General features: G+C 33.0%; 1 non-coding gene across 1 annotated transcript; it reads left to right on the forward strand.

Moving 5' to 3' along the window:
- The first annotated feature begins 12,641 nt into the window (after positions 1-12,641).
- On the forward strand, positions 12,642-12,748 carry LOC122116355. Its single transcript, XR_006148951.1, has one exon. It is a non-coding gene; the product is annotated as a U6 spliceosomal RNA (small nuclear RNA).
- The last annotated feature ends 3,367 nt before the right edge of the window (positions 12,749-16,115 follow it).

Below are 16,115 nucleotides of genomic sequence, written 5' to 3' on the forward strand. Positions count from 1 at the left end.
GAAAAAGTTTCAAAGAGTATTGGATGATGTAACTCCTTCCAGATACACATGTTGAAATTCTATTCCCCTGTCTGGTGTCACACACTTAAATTCCTAGTGGTATTGGAGTATTGAACCCAAAACACTATACTTGTGAAATAGCATCTTCATTACTGCCATACCTGCAGATTGTAGATGAATTGCTTATTTTGAGGTAGTATCACTATGCCTGGGCCTGATTGGACTGCAGTCCTACTAAAACAAGCATAAAACATTGCACCCAGCAAATGGTTACTTTCTGAAACTTCTTTTTTTGTCTAGGCTTCCCTGGAACTGGAATTCTCTAATTGTTGATGCCCAAGTAGATAACATTACAGGTTTGAGCCACTTTATCCACTAAGCTATACAATTTCAAAATGTCTTGATATTGCCTATATTTGTGCTTAACATATATAGTTAACCTTAATTTTCTCCCTCTTAAGTTTAGTACTCTTGAGCTGAAAACATTGGCTTTCTTGATATACATGGCTTTGTTTTGGATGGAATCACATCACAATAAAAAAAATCTCCCAAAAGTTTATTTCAAAAATCATGGAAAAGAAGGCTTCAGGTTGGAAAAAAATTGATCCTTAAGTTCTAAATGCAATACATTTATAGTGTTAGTCAATGATTTCCTAATTATGAGAAGGAAGGTAGAAATGTGAAAGATGTTAGATATAATTTGATAACCTTCTAGTTCTCCATAGAAATTCTGTAGTCGCCACTTCATGTTATCTTCCTTCCTTAAAGCTTGCTTTAAAACCCGCTGGGTGGATATTGGCTGGACTGATTGGTAATCTTCTCCAGGAAATGAAGCTGATTTTAGAAGGCTGATGGTGTAGTAAATAAAGGAATGATGAGAATGAGCACAGATATTGTCACAAAATGAGCAGACCTCCATTATATAATTTGCAAATATCTTTAGTATGTCTTAATTTTTATGTTGTAGTAGGAGCATCTATACAATGCTGAGAATTAGAATTCTACAAAATATACAATGAGAATTGGAATTCTACAAAATATGAAACATTGTTAGGTAAGGGTTGTTCAAGGATGTAATCTTAGCTAGGTAAGAGATTGAGATCTGAAGATTACAGTGTGAAGACAGCTTGGAGTAGGAATGATCATTCCATACTTAATTCCAATTAACCAACAAGGGAAATGGATTTCTAGGTCAAATGGTATGTAGAGCACTGGCCTTCAACATAAAAGCACTATCCAGGCCCTGAGTTTAAGCCCTGGGATCAACAGAAACAAAAACACAAAATACAACATAGAGTTAGATATTTTATAATGAAGCATACTCTAATGTACTCTTCAGTGTTAGAAAGACTAAACTTCTGTGTTAGCTTTATAACCTACCACAATAAGTGTTATTGTTCATTTATTAAGCAGGAAGGCTTACTCAGATTTAGAACTTTGAAGGCTTCAGTGTATGTTCAGTTGGTTTTATTGATTTTGGGGCCTGTGACAAGACAATGTCAAGGTGGGGAGTATGTCAAAGAGAAATGTTTTGACCTAGAATGATTAGAAGATAAAAGAAGAAAGTAGATGAGAATCTAGTTCTCATGTGTTTCACTCTAAAGAATTTAATCTCCAGAAGAACTATTCAGGTATTCTCCACAGTCTGGGAGGAAATAGAAAGTCATTTTTCTTTAACATGTAGGTCTTTCTGGGGCATTCTAAAAGCAAATGGCCATATCTTCACCATTGATAATGACTTGTCCAGGGGTGGAAGCAACTAGATATTTCTATAAATTCTAATCAGATCTCAGTAGACTAAATATTTTATGGAATTCCTATTAAAATATTTTCTTGCAGTCTTCATACAACATATGTGTTTATCTGTGTGTTTGTATGTGTGTATGAATAAACAAATACAACAATGTAGAGGATAAAAGTATTAGTATGGCCTTTTGTTTTTCTTCTCAAACCATGAAAGCCTGCCACAATCCCAATCAAATCCCATCCAAGATTCAAACATCAATGCTGTCCCAAAAGTTTTTCATGCAAACCCTAGTACATCCACCTCATTTAAGATGGCCATGCTATATGAGCATTTAAAGTCTTATAATTATGTTGTCATCAAGGAAACAATGTATAATATTTCTTTTAAAAATACCTAGATTTTAGAACATTATCCAGAAAATTAAAGGAAATAATTATGGTATTAATTTAAATATTTAGTCACATAAATGGGTATTCTATATCCACAGAGGCCTATTAAACCACATGATTGAAAACCTCATCTATTACCAACTTCCATGAAGACAGTTCTTGGTGAAAATAAACGAGATGTGGTAAACAAATAAAAATGTATGCCACTAACAAATGCTGCTGTTCTAAAGCATGGAAGTGACAGAGCAATTAATGCCTATGAACAGCAGGTTCTAAGTAGTGGAATGTGATTACACCCTAAGTAGAAAAATCCACAGATATTTCAGGTTGTGCTTCGTAGTTGACATTTATGAGATATATTTTGGAAAGCACAATGAATGAAAGCACGTTGTTTGTAAAACTTTGCTGGCTGATAGAAACTTATTGAAATGTATCAAATGAGAAGACTGACAATATGGTGGATAAGATGTGGTATGCAGCTTTAAATACAGACTGAAGCAAACCAAAGAATTGGAATTATTTTTTTCCTTAACAAATACTTTCTGGGTATATTGGGCTATACAGTATAATGATGAAATAATCATGTCTGTGGAAAAGTAAGGAAAAAACACTGTCACCTTTTGAATTTCTTTTTAAAGTGAATCTTAAATGAGAAAGATGAAGAAAATTTAAATGCGTTAATAAAATATTATCAAGTATTAGTTTAATTTTTGATTAAAAGTTAAAACAAACTGACAGACTATTAGTCCTGGCACATATTTTCTTTTGTTCTTGTTTTTTTAGGGGGGGTATATATATTGTATTCAGAAAGTCATCCTTGTCTTAACCATTTCCCATAAAATTTATGCTGTCATTGGATCAGAGTTTTTTTTGGCTAAATTAAGATAATAGCAGGCTCATTTTATGCCAACACAATATATAAACACCAATGACATTTTTCACTGAACAACCACTCATAAAAAATCATAAAATAATAAAGTGAAAATCCATGTCAATATTTTTGTCGGTCATGGGGCTTGAATTCTGGGCCTGGGAATTGTCCATCAGTTCTTCAGGTCAATGCTACCACTGTACCACTTGGGCCACAGTGCCATTTCTTGTTTTTAGGTGGTTTATTGGAGATAAGAATCTCACAGACTTTTCTGCTCAGGCTGGCTTTGAACCACGATCCTCAGATCTCAGAATCCTGAGTAGCTAGGATTACACTCACCAAAGCTCAAATCCAAGTCAATTTTTTAAAAAGCAAGCTTATTGAAACTTCTGGCTTTTTCCAATAAACAATCTTATTTTTTCAGTATTAGTTTATAACTATGAGTTACTTTTAGATGTAACTGTGAATTTTTTAATAGAATCAAATATAATTCTTACCATTACTCTGTATTTCACAAAAATCCACTGTAATGGATTTTCACCAAAGTCAATTATTACATACTATCTCACACACTATTGTTATTACATTCTATATTGCATATAGTGTGAAGTGAAAATAATTTCGACAATTTCATATAAATTTTAGGTGCTATTTTAACATTTCAAATTCACATCTGTGGTTTTAACTAAGGAAAAAATTTAGAGTTAAAAATAAAATATGAATGGGAAGGGATGGGAAGGGGAAACAAAGGAGGAGGCTACAATGCTTGATAAGAAATGTACTCATAATCTTGCCCATGTAATTGCAACCCCTCTGTACAGTATTTTCACAATAAAAAAAAGAAATGCAAAAAAACCAAATATGAATGTTTAGTGTGTCCTAATTAAACCAAAAATTCTGAGTTCATCCACATAAAATTATTTTCTTTCCACTAAAGAATTTGAAGTATTACCATTGAAAATAGTTAGGCAAGAGGAGGCAAAATTCAAATCACGTCCAACAACGTCTCTGTTATTTTGCTAATCCCTCCACTAAGAAGATCTCCCTATTCCCAGTTGTCACAAAAATTGAAGTATCTCTTAGAATTCTATTTGGAAAACTTCTATATCATTGATTCTTTTTGTATTTTCTATCATATGAAACAAAATATATACACAAAACAATTGAAATAAAATACACACATATGTTGAAGTCATCACAGCTGGAAAACAACCAGCAAATTGGAACTTCACCAGGAACAAAAAGATATTGTGCCCACTTTATTTTTTTAAGTACAAAACCTTCAAATACATGTTAATTTGAGTAGAACTATAAGGATAACTGTCTCTCAGAAATAAGGTTGTGCTTATTTGTAATTAAATTCATCTGGATGAACCTAATATAGCAAGTCCCTTGAATGAATCAAATTGTTTAAAACAAATGTAACTGTATATGAAGCAAGATCTGTACATATTTAAAAGAAAAATTGCTACAGTATCAAATCACAAAAATCATGACATACTTAAACATTTCAGAAATGCAATTACTAAGTCCAAAATATCCATAATGAGAACTAAATACTACTGACTTATCAAGAACAAAATATGCAAAGAATCTGAGCAGTGTACATGAAGTACATAATTTAAAACTACTCCAAATTACACTGCTTTTAGAAGACTGAATATGTGTTATCTAAAGGAAAAATCAGCACATTATATAAATGAAATTAAAAATCTCATGAAAAGAGAGAATTGAAAATAATATTTTAATAAATGGTGGTCAAAATCTAGTACTGACAAAATTTCATACCTATTTAGTTAGATTCAAAAAAGACCCAAGTTACTCAAGCTGATTTAAAATTTTGGCAAAATAGTAGAATACAACTGTAACATTATTATGGATGTTGACTCTGGCATGGAATTAATTTCCTCTTTAATCTGACAAATTAATATATCAAAGAACATAACTTCTCCAACTAAATATCAGACCTAACTAAACTTACAACCAGAAAAGTCATCATGCAAGCCATATTGCAGCTGGGGTAAAAGAAAAATCAGTCATACTGATTCTCTATTTATTTTAAACGTTTTTTTTTTTTATAAATTATTTCCTTTATCTTGCATTTTTCAAACATTGTGTTAAATGCTGTATATCTTGGTAACTAAATTTGGATGCCTCCTTAAATTTTGAGTAAAATATCTCACTTTAGTTCCTAACCCATGAAATGAGGTTGTTTGAAAACAAATGCTAATAACCACTGTTTATAATACACAAGATCTCATAAGCATGATTTCAGGAAGCATAGGTTAACATTTTGATATTGTGGTCACGTGACTGATGAGGTCTATCTGCATGAGTATAGTTGTACATAGATTCCTCAGCCTAAATTTAGCCACTGTTAAAAAATGTTTATATCTCTATCTTTCACCCATCAGATATGAAAGCGGAGTATAAAGTCTAAGGAAAATGATAAGGTAAGAATTTAGCTTTTCTGGATATAAAGTAAACAAAAATGCAGCATAAACTAACTCATTGTTTTAAAGTCAACCTATGTCTCTAAAACATGTTAACAAATTCCCTACAATGTGTAGCATTCTCAAGAAGGGAATCGGGAATGTGAGAAGAGGACTAAGCAAGTATTGTTTTCAAATATACATAATTTGGGTTTACCTCTTTTTTTCGTTAGAGGCATTTTTGATAAAACTGTTTGAATAATTGATTTCCTCTTCAGATATAATATATCCTAGTTGCATGTACCAAACTACATTCAGAAAATGGCATGTAGTAATTAAGTAAAGACTACTTATTCAATAAATAGCAAAAAGTTTATACCTATAGGGTAATATTTGAACAGTGCATTGGAATTATTCTAATACATTAATTAATTTAACAATTTCATATTGACATTAATTATCTAGAGTATCTTTATGGTAATTGGACAAGATTGTCTTTCTAAATGAGCAAAACCTATTTCTCCTTTTACTTTATCAGGGAAATATGTGAACAAAAAATGGAAAATAACATATGACTGTACAACAACTCCAATGCATTTTTGACTTTTAATTAGCAAATGTTAATTTCACAAAGTATTTTATTGTGTTATACACATACATCCATATAATGTAGCTTGCTAAATTTTTTCCTTTTATAAATTTCATTATCCTATTTTTATACTTATGTTTTATTATGTCATTATACTAACCTAGGAAATATTTGAACATATTTACTCCACAATGTTTCTCTTCATCTCCTCTCTTACATTTTTTTCCAAATTTAATCAGTTTCCATCTTTTACATCTGGGTCATTCATTTCTCTTTCTTGGACTAGAGTCTGCATATGAGAAATCTAGTATTTGTTTTTCACAATAAGACTTATTGCGTTAATATGAAGGTTTCCAGTTCTATCTATTTTCTTGAAGATGATATGATTTCACTATTCTTTGTGGCTAAATAGTATATCATTGTGTATATATGTATATATGTATGTATATATATTACACTTTCTTTCTTCAATGAGTGATTAAGAAACATGTAGGTTAATTCTGTAGTTACTTATATTTTTTATGTGGGAGAAGGAAAGGTAGAAATAATGATGTTTGGAATGAGAAACATACTCTTTAAGCAGACACTCTTGTATTTAAAACATCTTCTTAGCTGCTCTTTCATCAGTATTAGATAATGCATTGAATTAAAAAAATAAAATTTACTTACATTGGCAAAGGTGTTCTTTTTCAGTATCTATATTATTTTTTACTACAGTGTTACATTTAGTATGTCATGTGAGTATGGGGATGTATGTGAGCATGAAAATCTAGGCATGTTTGTATATGTAGTTGACTCGAAGGAAACTGAATTTTTGTGAGATACAGGATTCAAATAAAAATTTGAGACCTGTAAGTTGCTAAATTGATATATCTGTCCAGTTTGTGAAGTGTGATTTCAAGATCACATTTTGGTAGGTTTCATACCAAGTAAGTAGATGTTTCTAATCAAAAATCATAAGGAATAAAACAACAACTCTGTTTCATAATCATTCAGTCTTAGTACTTCAGACATTGTATTAATTGGAAAAAAATAATTGAAAGTATGATGGGTCAGTAGTTAGCCTTTAGACACTACATTTTCCCCCAAAACTTCAGATGTACTCTTTGGATATTAATTACAAATATATTTATCAACATACAGATATAATATGAGCTTATATATGTAAATATATGTATATATTATAAATATGTCAATTATTTAGTTATATTTTAAATGTCCATCATAAATATTGATTTATATATAAATGTAATTTATCTCATCATATATGCATATCTACATATATACATTTTTCCTTTTTTTTGGTCAGTCCTGGGGCTTGAAATCTGGGCTTGGGTGCTGTCCCTGTACTCTTCAGCTCAATGTAAGAACTCTACTGCTGGAGACATAGGGCCACTTCCAGTTTTCTGGTGGTTTACTGGAGAGAAATATTTCATGGAATTTCCTGTCTGGGCAGGCATTAAACTATGATCCTCAGATCTCAGCCTCCTGAGTAGCTAAGATTATAGGCATGAGCCATGGGCGCACGGTTAAATTTATATATCTGAGATTTGTTAGTGGAACAAAGGGTACAGAAACTATTATTCTTATCAGGAAAGGACTTCACACTGACAGGTATCATTACAAGAAGAAATACGATAAATATTCACAGTGGCACAAAAATCCCTTAGATGCCTTGCAAGGCAGCATGTTTTTCCATTCACTGCATGTGGTTTAAGCGGATTGCAACCCAAGCGAATGTAGAAGATATTGGACCCTAACAAAACTGACAATTGCATAAACCCAGTCCTCTATGACAGATTTAACAAGGCCTATCTTGGAGATTCTTGTTAGGGACATGATAAAAAATTTATAGTTTATTTGTGATTACAGACCAGTTTTACACCTGTCACTAAGCCATTAACTTTATTTAACACAGTCCCTTTTTCTCTAACTTATATTTTCTTGGCTCAGGAAACTGCTTTTTGCTTGTGAAAACCTGGCTGTTTACAATATAGAAATGGGTTTTTCATCCTTTTGAAATTACTGTCTGTATAGTGTTCTATGAGATGAGCTTCTTATGATATTCCATATCATAGGAATAAATTACTCTGATTCAAACTTGGACAACAGCTAGCTTGTTCTCTCTCCTAGGAAACCATCTGTATAGACTTTTTACATGTAAACAGACCCTCATTTACTTACAAAAGTCTGTCAGTGAGTCAAACCTAACTCACCCAAGTGAGGTGAATAACTCTCTCATGCTTCTTTTACATTAAAAATGGTAAGAACTGTTCAACAATGCATATACTTTTTAATGTGAAGTGTGACTCCTATTTTCCATAATGTGAATCAAGGAGAGGAATCAGTTTAAGATGTGAAAGAGCCTTTCGAAGAGTTTTGGAACTTGAAAATTGTCCTGGGTATTCATTTTTGGAAAAATATCCCTTTTCAAAGACAAAGGACTCCTTTTTTTTATATTGTGCAGGTACTGGGATTTGAACTCCTGGCCTTGAGCTCTACCTGGGCTTTAATTCTCTATGTTTAATCTATAGACCTGAGCCACACTTTCACTTTTTCCTTTTACCAAGAGTGGAGAAAAGAATCTCCTAGGTTTATCAACTTGGAATAGCTTCGAATTGCAATTATCAAATTTGAAATGGTTCCAAGCATTCCGTCTAAGGCATATTCAACAACTAGTGAAACTTGTGTTGGCTATAATTATGTATCTTTCTCTATGTGTGCACGTTTACATGTGTATATGTATGTGTGTATTTGTGTGTATGCTAACGTGCAAGTGAACCTACATAAGGGCATATACACACATATATGCATATATAAATGAATATACAAATATAAATATATGTGCATATATATGTATATCAGATGTTCAGTGATTTAATCTATAGTTCCTAGCACATTGTCATTCTCACAAAATATACATGATAAATTGCTCTGCAGATCTGTGATCTATTATGTATATCCTTTGTACTCACTTCCCCCATTAGTTTTTGACCATCCCTGTGAACAACTTCGGTCTGCTTTCCATAGGATACCTTTTTTTCATTACAGGTAGTTACTAACTGATAATAAAAGAAAAAAGGTTGCTTGTAAAAGGAAAAAAAAATCTTGATTATAGCCATTCTACCTGGGGTGAGGTGGTATCCCAATGTTGCTTTGATTTGCATTTCTTTTATGGCTACAGAGGTTGAGCATTTATTCATGTGACTATTGGCCATCCTTCTTTCACCTTCAGAGAAGTTTCTCTGTAAGTTTTTAGCCCACTTATTTATTGGGTAGTTGTTTCTTTGAAGATTTGTTGTTGGGGGATTTAATTTGTTGATATCCAGGTAGACTTTAGATATGAGACCCTTGTCTGTTGTATGGCTAGTGAAGATTTTCTTCCAATCCGAGGACATTCTATTGATCTTGCTAGCTATGTCCTTTGCCATGCAGAAGCTCTGCAATTTCATGCAATCCCATTTGCCCAAATTTTCTTTGATTTGTTGTGTTTCTGGGACTCTATTAAGGAAATTTTGGCTTGTGCCAATTAGACCTAGGGTTTCTCCTTTTCCATCCTGTAATGTTTTCAGAGTGTCTGATTTGACTCCAAGGTATTTGATCAATTTGGAGTTGATTCTGGTGCAGAGTGATATATAAGGATCTAGCTATTTTTCTGCAAGTAGTTAACCAATTTTTCCAGCACCATCTACTGAAGAGGCTGTTAGATGTTGGAGGAGATATGGACAGAAGGGAACCTTACTGCATTGTTGGTGGGAGAGTAAACTTGTTCAACCATGTTGAAAAGCAGTATGGAGGTTCCTCAAAAGACTCTACATAGATCTCCCCTATGACCCAGCAATCCCACTTTTGGGCGTTTCACCAAATGATCACAAATAAGACCACACTAAAGCTACCAGCACAACTATGTTTATTGCAGCATTATTTACCATAGCTAAGACATGAAACCAACCCAGATGCCCCTCAGTAGATGAATGGATCAAGAGAATGTGGTATATATACACAATGGAATTCTATGCCTCCATCAGAAAAAATGACATTGCCCCATTTGTTAGGAAATGGAAAGGCTAGGAAAAAATTCTATTAAGTGAAGTAAGCCAAGCCCAAAGAAACATAGGTTTCATGGTGAAACTTATTTGCAACAACTAGTATATGTCTTAGTCAAGCAGAAAAGGTCAGATAGGTTGATGTTAGGGACATGAACCCTAAGATATGTATTCAAATGTTTTTAATGCGATTTTTTCTAACATATTTAAAGAATATTTCTTTGTTGCTTTGGATGTCCCTCCCCCACGGTATAACCCCTGCTTTCACTGTATTTGATGTTGATATAATTTGTGGGGGGGGGGTCGGAAAAAACAATTCGTTTAAATAAGGATACGGGTGGACCCATTGCAACACTAATATGTACAAGTACTTATGTCGAAAAACGAACTTTACTACTTTGGTTGGGGGGAGTATTTGATATGGGGGACAGGGAGGATTGGAAGTTCTGGGAAGGAGAAACAAAGGAGGACGCTACAATGCTTGATAAGAAATGTACTCATTATCTTGTCCATGTAATTACAACCCCTCTGTACAGTATTTTCACAATAAAAAAGAAAAAATAATAAAAAGAACAAAATTTTTAAAAATATATAAAGTAATCTTGTAGAAGATTAAAAAAATAAAAGAAAAATAATTTTAGGTCACAGGTTAAAGTATCTTATCCATTCCAATGATTCCTATGAGATAAAATTTATAGTAGAAGTAAAAGTGAAAAGGAACTCCTAGATATGTTATTTTACCATTTAGAATGGCAAAGAATAATATCATGTCACTGTCATAACTCTTAAAGAATGCAAGGTTAACCGATGGTTGCTTTCATGTTCCCACAAAACTAGTAGATCCTGAAGCGTAATAGTAGCCCAGCAGAAATTCTAAGTAGCAGACATGGGGCATGGAAGAGAAAGAGAGGAAATGAGACAGAGTGAAAGAGAGAGAGAAATATCATAATATTGAAAGTGAATAATAGATAAACAAGAGCTGTATGAGAATATTCATACTGCTATCTTTAGACTCTATGTGTACATTTGCCGGTATTTGATATTTGTAACTCATCAACATGAAATATAAAGTTATGTTGATAAAAATAAAAGTGACTCAGAAGAAATTATAAATGCAAAAACGATCTTCACAGCAGCAAACTCTCAGAGATATTTCATGACTTTGAAAAGGATAAAGTGGCTGAAGTTACTATAAATTTAGAACTACAACAATTCACAAAAATAGAAAAAGATATTTATATATTTCCTTATATAACCCAAAGCAAAAGGAAAATGTTGTTTAGATGATTTTTTTAAAAACACAGTCTCTCAAGTGCTAGGAAGTTGGCTCAGTGGTAGAGTGCTTGCCTTTCATGCATGAGGCCCTGGGTTTGATTCCTCAGCACCACATAAGTAGAAAATGATGGAAATGGTGCTCTGCCTCAAGTGTTAGCGCTAGCCTTGCCTGAGGAACAGCACTCAGGCCCCAGAGTGCAAGCCCCATGAACAACAAAGTCAAAATAAAACAAAACAAAACAAAACACAGTCTCTCACATTTGTGGCCTCAACTCTGTAATACTGTTGCTTCAACCTAGGGCTAAGATTTTAGTTGTGGACATGTATCAACTCTCCTGATTCAGACTCTACTTGATCATTTTTTAATAAATATTTTGTTCTTAATTTTCCTAGTTGTAAATTCACATGCATCTATAAAAAAAATGGTTTGACCACCCCAGTAACCTCCTCAAAGTACCTCCTAATGATGACTAACAAAAAGTTGTATTATATAACAAGTAAAACAATGCTACAAAGAAAACCAATAATTAAATAATGATTAATAAAATAAAAAACAAAACAATTACCAGTGTTTTTAGTATTTGAAGTGCACTACATATTAGATTTTCTATTTTCTCATATTCCTGTACATTTTAAACCGCCTAAGATTATGATGTTCAACAAGATTTTTATAGGCTATGAATAGTCTTCAAAGTTACACACTAAGGTTATTATTTATGGCTCATCTCATTATTTGTTTATGGCTTATATCATCTCTTGTTCCTCGCTAAAATATAAAGTAAGGAATCCCTAAATTTTAACAAGAACTGTGTAGTAAGCAAGTCTTAACCCTTCATTCTGCTTCTTCACACAAAGACTTTGCAACTTCTCATTAACAAAGTTTCTATAAATTCTGAAATGTACATACTTAGTACTATATGTCTGCTAACATAAATCTTAAATACATTATAGAAAATTTTATACCTGCCAAACAGTCCTAATTTTGGCATATAATCCTAAAATTAAATAGATATAAAACACTAAAATTTTTAACAACCCTTAACACTTGCTGCTGTGTTCATTATGACATGTGCCTTGTATAGAAAAATTGAATTATTTCCCCTACACATCTCTTGAACCACAAATATCTGGAATTATTTTGTTTTTGACATGTCCATCTTGACATTATTCTTAAATGTGTGCTTATGTAAGAAGTACATGGTTCTAAAATTTCACAATTCTTCTAAACTTATTTTTTGTTGAATTGCCTAGTTTAAGAAAATCAATTACACTTTATATATAAAAAATATTCTGTGCTCAATTCAGCATCACATAAACTAACATTGTAATGATACTGAGAAGATTAGCATGGCCCCTGCGCAAGGATGACAGGCAAATTCCTGAAGCATTCCATAGTTTTACAACAATAGATGCTGGAGGGGTGTGGGCAGAAGGGAACCTTACTGCATTCTTGGTGGGAGTGTAAACTTTTTCAACCATTTTGGAAATTAGTATGGAGGTTCCTCAAATGACTCCACATAGATCTCCCCTATGATCCAGAAATCCCACTTTGGGGCATTTACCCAAATGATCACAAACAAGACCATACTAAAACTACCAGCACAACTACATTTATTGCAGCATTATTTAAGATAACTAAGATATGGAACCAACCCCGATGCTCCTCAGCAGAAGAATGGATCAAGAGGATGTGTTTTATATAAACAATGGAATTCTATGCCTACATCAGAAAGAATGGCATCATCCAATTTGTTAGAAATTGGAAAGATATGGAAAAAATACTAAGTGAAGTAAGCCAAATCCAAAATAACACAGGTCCCATGGTTTCCTTAATTTTCAATAACTAATATATGTATAGTATAAGCAGAAAAGGTCAAAAGGTATGTCCATATGACCAGATAACATGATGTTCCGGGAAATGAAACCCAAGATAGGGATACAAGAATTTTTCTCTTTTTTGCTATTGTTTCTAATGTACTTATAATGTGCAATGTGATTTTTTGTGTCTTTTTATAGGTTCCTCCCCATGCTATAACAACTGTTTTCACTGTATTTGAAGTTGATGTGCCTATATCTTGTATATATGCTCTTCTAATTTGGGGAGAGGAAGGAAAAAAACAAAATGCCTAAATAGGGACACAGGTTGACCCATTGTAACAATGAGATGCACAAGACACTATGCTGAAAAATGAACGTTACAATTTAGGCAGGGGAAGGGGGGAGGGGAGTGCACTTGTGGAGGTGCGAGGGAAGGAATGGTAGGGGAAAAATAAAGGAGGAGGTAACAATGCTTGTTAGGAATTGTTCTCATTACCTAGCTCATGTAAATATGACACCTGTGTACAGTATTTTTACAATAAAAAGTATAAAACTTTTCTAAGAGGGAGGAGTTTATTTCCTTTATTTTGCTTATATAATATCGTTAACAAAGAAATTAATGCAAAACACTGATATGAAGATATTTAGAATGGATGTATGTGTGTATGTGTGTGTGTGCACGCGCGCGCGCAAGTAGCATACGTGTACAGGAAATTGCATTTCTGTTGGCATGCTCAGAATTTGAAATCGCGGCTTCAAGGTCTTGCTAGGCCTTTCCTCTCTAGATTGGTGAGCTACTATATAAGCTACATCTTCATTCATGGCCCTATGCTAGTTCAATAAATTTTTGAAAAATTATCCCATGAATTTATTTTGCCCTGATTGGGTTCCAACTGTTATCCACAGATCTCGGGCTCCTGAGTAGATGTCCGGAGGAGTTAGGATTACAGCACCAGGTTTTCAGAATAATTTCAAAAGTAGAAGAAAATTTACTTCACAGGGTCCTGTTTTATCATCTCCTACTTTGAAAGCATTTTGGGTGATTGTATACGAATTTTTTAGGTTTTTTATTCTTAAAAGTCAGTTAATGATAATATTTAAAAGTTTTAGTGCTTTTTAAAAAGGAAACTGGAAGTTTCCTCAATTTATAAGCTCAACTCTCTACATGATAACCCAATCTCACCAACACAGTCTGTGTTGAAGACAAAATGTAACAGAAAACAATCACCATGGACATAAATTGCTATGCTATTATTTCTTGGACAATATGAATATTGAATTGAGAATGTAAGAGAATGGAGAGATTTTACCTACCTTTTGTGTACTGCTAAAAGGCTTTTGGAAACTTTGCCTCATTTCCTTTCTCACTGTATGTCTTTGGGTCATCTACTTAAGGCATTTAGTTACAATTTTTCCCAACACTAAAATGGTAATAACATTAGCATTATAACAAATATTATCTTAAGAATTAAGGGAAATAAAACTTGTGAAGTACTTAACCTAAACTTCTGTGAAGGAGCTTTGAGTTTAGCCAGCAGTTTTTTTTTTTTTTTAAATACTAAATAGAATGCAATAAACATTACAAAAACCATTACATGTAGTGAGAAACCAGAAGTAATGTTATCTATTGACCATGTTCTGCTTCCAAGGAAACCAGGGTGATAACTTCTTATTCTGTAAATCAAACTGGTTATCTTATATCTTACGTCTTGGTAGTGTAAAAGTATCAGGGAAAGAATAATGAATGAATGTTGTAGACTGAGGTGAAGTCCATATGAAAATGTGAAAAACTGATAAAACATAAAAGTACCTTCGCGATATGTTGTGGTTTACATTTTAAGGAAGACGTAGAAGAATGAATTCTCTTTTTGATATCCTAGCATAGGTCCTTAGAAGTAGGAACTCTTTCTTCCTTCTTGTAGAGGCATCATCAGATGAGAGGAACTGTATTTTTTTTGTTTGCTTCCTTCCATTTATTCTTCAGTTTGAAATCTGAACTACTTGAGACTGAAAGAGAACAAGGGAAATTAGACACATAGACTTTGGAAAGAACAATTAACGTAAAATAAATAAAATGCACATAGCCTTGTTAAAGGTCTAACTAAATTGAATTATAAGGTCTAAAGCATTAACAGAGAATGATTTAAGCAATATCATTTTATTGAAAATTGAAAAATGTTAGGAGTGGCTTAATATTTTTCTATCTACTACCTTGAATTAATTACTGATTTTGTATAGAGAGATTAAAGATGAGATTAACAAGAAACTTGATTAAAATTGGACAAAAGTTCTGAATAGACATCTTTTCCATAAAGCCCTGGAAATCGCCAGTGGGCTAACAAAGTTGTGTTTAATACAACTTCTATGCTGGCTTAATGGTTTGTGAACTGAAATCATTAGAGAAATGTAATTCAAAATTACTATGATAAGGAGTTCTGGGAAGATGGCGGAGGAGAAGCAGGAGGCTAAACAAGCTCTCGCAGAGAAAGGAGTTTTATTTTATTTTTTTCAAATTTAATTTTTTTTTGTGAACATACTGTACAGAGAGGTTACAATTACATGGGCAGGATAATGCGTACTTTTCTTATCAAGCATTGCAGCCTCCTCCTTTGTTTACCCTTCACATCCCTTCCCAATCCTCCCCTCTCCCCCCCACACCAACGTTGTAAAGCTCATTTTCTACATGACAACTTGTACTTCTCATTGTTGCAACAGGTCCACCTGTATCCTTAAACGACTTTTTTTTCCCCATCTCCTCCACAAGTTATACTGACATAAAATATAGTGAAAGCAGGGGTTATACTGTGGGGGAGGGACATACAAAGCAACAAAGGGATAATCTTATAAATGCATTAAAAACAAATGCATGAAATAAAAAAACATTAAAATACCTATCTAAGGGTTCATTTTCCTAACATCACATTATCTGACCTTTTCCGCTTGACTCA

Source organism: Dipodomys spectabilis, unplaced genomic scaffold (genome assembly GCF_019054845.1).
Source record: "Dipodomys spectabilis isolate Male_0828 unplaced genomic scaffold, ASM1905484v1 ptg000131l, whole genome shotgun sequence".
NCBI classification, from domain to species: domain Eukaryota; kingdom Metazoa; phylum Chordata; class Mammalia; order Rodentia; family Heteromyidae; genus Dipodomys; species Dipodomys spectabilis.